Below are 4,409 nucleotides of genomic sequence, written 5' to 3' on the forward strand. Positions count from 1 at the left end.
CTCATCCTGAGCCCCAGGCAATTACTGTTCTGCTTTTTGTCTCTGTGGATTTACATTTTCTAGAAATTTCACTTAAATAGAATCATGAAAGATATAGTCTTTTGTGTCTCTCTCTCTATATATATATATACACACACACCCCCATATATACACACACACACACATCTGTAGTTTGTTTCTTTTACTTGCCAAATAGTATTCCACTATATAAACCACACATTTTGTTTAACCAGTCAATGGGCATTTGGATTATGTCCATTTTTTAGCTTTTTCATTGTTGTTGTTGTTTTTAAGACAGCATTTTCTCTTGTTGCCCAGGCTGGAGTGCAATGGCACAATCTTGGCTCAAAGCAACCTCCGCCTCCCGGGTTCAAGCAATTCTCCTGCCTCAGCCTCCCAAATAGCTGGGATTACAGGTGCCTGCCACCACGCCTGGCTAATTGTTGTATTTTTAGTAGAGACAGCGTTTCGCCATGTTGGCCATATGGTCTCGAACTCCTGAACTCAGGTGATCAGCTCGCCTCGGCCTCTCAAAGTGCTGGGATTACAGCCATGAGCCACCATGCCTGGCCTTTGAGCTCTTTTAAATAATGCTTTTATGAACATTTTTATACAAGTCTTTGCATATATATATATATATATATATTTTTTTTTTTTTTTTTCCTCAGGTAGACATGTAGGAAATAAATTGCTGGGTCACATGCTAAATTTATGTTTAACTTTTTAAGATATTGCCAAAGTGGCTGCACCTTTTCACATTCTTGTGGTAATGTGCATTCCGGTTTCTCTGTACACATGCATTCCAGTCTCTCCACATCTCCTATACTTGCTATAGTCAATCAAACAGTGATATTTCATTACAACTTTTAATTTGCATTTCCCAAAACAAAGATGTTGAGGATCTTTTCATATGTTCATTAGCCATTCACATAGCTTTTTTGTATGAAATATCTGTTAAATCTTCTGCCCATTTTTTAATAGGGTAATTTGTCTTCTTATTAGTTATAAGTGATTTTTTTTACTCTTGATACAAGTGTTTCATCAGATATATGATTTGCAAATATCTTCTTTTAATCTATAGCTTTTGTTTTTTGTTGTTGTTGTTTGTTTTTTGTTTGTTTGTTTTTGTTTTTTTAGACAGAATCTTGCTCTGTCTCTGAGGCTGGAGTGCAGTGGCTCAATCTCGGCTCACGGAAACCTCCACCTCCCGGTTTCAAGCAATTCTTGTGCCTCAGCCTCCTAGGTAGTTAGGATTACCACCACACCCGGGTAATTTTTCGTATTTTTGGTAGAGATGAGGTTTCGCCATGTTGGTCAGGCTGGTCTCGAATTCCTGGCCTTGAGTAACCCACCCACCTCAGCCTTCCAAAGTGCTAGGATTATAGGCGTGAGCCACCATGGCTGGCTCTCTTGTCCTTCTGTTGTTGAGACGGAGTCTCACTCTGGTGCCCAGGCTGGAGTGCAGTGGCGCTATCTCAGCTCACTGCAACCTCCGCCTCCCAGGTTCAAGCGATTCTCCTGCCCCAGCCTCCCAGGTAGCTGGGATTACAAGTGCACACCGCCAAGTCTGGCTAATTTTTGTATTTTATTTTTTTAAATAGAGACAGTGTTTCACCACAAGTGATCTGCCCACTTCAGCCTCCCAAAGTGCTAGGATTATAGGCATGAACCACAGCCCCTGGCCTTGTTTTTTTATTTTCTTAATTGTACCTTTTGAAGAGCAAAGGTTTTTAATTTTGATGAATTCACATTTATCAGCTTTTCTTTTATAAATTTTGCTTTTGGTGTTGTAACCCTTTTTGTTCTTTCTCTTTTTCTTTTATTACTTTATGTTTTTTCTTGATAGTTTTATATCCTCTTTTTTTATTTGTTGCATTTATATTTATGCCTAAGTTAAACTAAATCCACATTTCAAAACAAAATGTTTATCTGATTGTTCCCCTCTTTCATAAAACTACTTGTAAAAAGAGCCTCACTGGTATTTTTTAAGTGAGGTGGACCCATTTAATTATTTCGGTAAATATTATGTTGCCCCATAGGCCAAGATAATAATAGTTATTTATCAAGGGCATACTGTATATCAGGCACTGTTTTAAACCCTTTGCTGGTATTAATTCATTACGTTCTTTTTTTTTTTTTTTTTTTTTGAGATGGAGTCTAGCTCTGTTGCCCAGGCTGGAGTGTAGTGGTGCAATCTCGGCTCACTGCAACCTCCCCCTCCTGAGTTCAAGTGATTTTCCTGCCTCAACTTCCTGAGTAGCTGAGATTACAGGTGCACGCCACCATGCCCAGCTAATTTTTGTATTTTTAGTAGAGACAGGGTTTCACCATGTTAGCCAGGCTGGTCTCAAACTCCTACCTCGTGATCCACCCACCACCGCCTCCCAAAGTGCTGGGATTACAAGCCTAGGCCACCGCACCCAGCACAATTCATTTAGTTCTAATGCTCTCAGGTAGTAGGTACTATTATTATCACCGCTCTGGAGGTATGCAAACAGACACACAAAATACTTCAGTACATTGCCCAGGAAGTAGCAGAGCATTTGAACTCAGGCAATCTAGCTCTAAAGTATGCATACTCTTAACCACTATGCTAGACTATGCCAAAGCAATTTCCCCCACAGAATAACTCCCCAGAGAAGATCTGTTTCTGTGAGGGTATGTGGCGGGTGTCCCGTAGTGTCACCCCAGCCCCTCTTCTCTGAAACTGCCTAGTTTGCCCACAAGGAAGGTTCCTGTTTCTGTTGTGTGAACTTCCCATGGGACCTCACCCTGCCCCTCTCCATAACACAGCCATTGCTGAGTAAGCCAACAGTGAACAATAATCTAAGCTGAACATATCCTATTCTCATTCTTACTTGAGGTTTGAGGAACACTGGGATTGGAAATCAAGTCGGATCATTGGATGGTCATAGGCTGGGGCCTCCATCAACTGCCACTGCAGTCCCAGGACTTTCTTTGGTTCCGTCCTTCCTGAGGCCTGGCCATTCAATAATTCCATCGTTTCCTGAGATACCTCTGCATTTTTCTAATATATTCCCATTCTGTTTAAGATAGGTCAGGTTGGTTGCTGCTTGCAACCAACAAAGAGTCGCTACTATAAGCAGCCACAGCTGAGGCTCATTCTCTATCATTTCAGGGTCCACAATCTGCCCCATCACTGCTCAGGTTTCAGGACCTCTGGCCAGACGTGCTGACCTCTCTGAGCCCTAGGGCACTGAGCACTAGGGACACTCACTTGTCAAGTGTGTCTTCCCTGGGATAGTCTATCTAGGCCTTTCAGGAGGCAACTGGTTTAACTAACAAACTAAACTGCTAATGAGAGAACTAGAAGAAACTCTCAGTCTCTGCTTCTTACTGTCAGGTAACATATGTATACTGTAACAGAGGATTTCCGAAGACAGGGCCACTTTTGTTTTGTAAACCAAGAATGGCTTTAATAGTGGCAATTTCAAGTCAGATAAGAGAGAAGAAATATCTCTGGGCAATAGAGGCCTCATTATGCCCCTTACGATTTATTTCCTCTAGGCAGCAGCTTCTTTCCCTTAGCAGAGGGCAGACTAGAAAGCAAAGAGCCACCTCTACATTCTATCAGTGATAGCAGTAGTTCCAAAGTGATTTCAGAACGTGCAGCAGCTCCAAAAGTGAAGCTAGCTCCACTGATAGTAACAAGTGGCAAGAAGTTGTGGTCTGGAGCGTGGGGTTTGAGAGAAGGAGCGTGGGCTTTGAAGCCAAATCAACCTATATTCAAAATTCTGGCTTTCCGCACACACAGGCAAGTTCTGAGCCTCTTTCTTTGCCTTTAAAATAGTGTTGATAATAATGGCAGCCTTGAAGGGTTTGAGGTTTCATTTGTAAAAAGCTTGAGACACTGTCTCCCTTATATTATTTGAGTTTCCCCTTTTCAAAAGGCAACAGCTCCATAGTTCTTTCTGTTGTCTCTCTAGCACACACCAAAATTATTCACAAAAGGATCATATTTGTGAGTGTAAAATTGAGACATTTCATGATTATTGTCCTGTAATTATTCAAGTCAGCAGATACTCAGTACTTGCTTTCCAAAAAGTATGATCTAGGCTACAGGAAATTTTCCCGTAGTTGCAACTATTGGATTACGCAGCAAATACTACCAAACAATTGAAAAACTATCTAAAGTTTCAGAATATTTAAAAAATCACTTTTGTTTTCCTTGCTATTTGTGTTCCAATGGTTGAGAGAAAACAGCTGAAAATTTTCTTTCCCAAATATAAAAGAATACTTTTATAATTATTCTAATACCTTTGTTCTTTCCATCAAACCTCACAAACACATCAGAACTTCATACTATTTATTCATCAGTGTCTCTGGATGAGCTACCTTTGGCAGATACTGAAATCACCCCCAGGAACCATGAAATTAAGAATTTTAAG

This window comes from Macaca mulatta, chromosome 11, assembly GCF_049350105.2.
Source record: "Macaca mulatta isolate MMU2019108-1 chromosome 11, T2T-MMU8v2.0, whole genome shotgun sequence".
NCBI classification, from domain to species: domain Eukaryota; kingdom Metazoa; phylum Chordata; class Mammalia; order Primates; family Cercopithecidae; genus Macaca; species Macaca mulatta.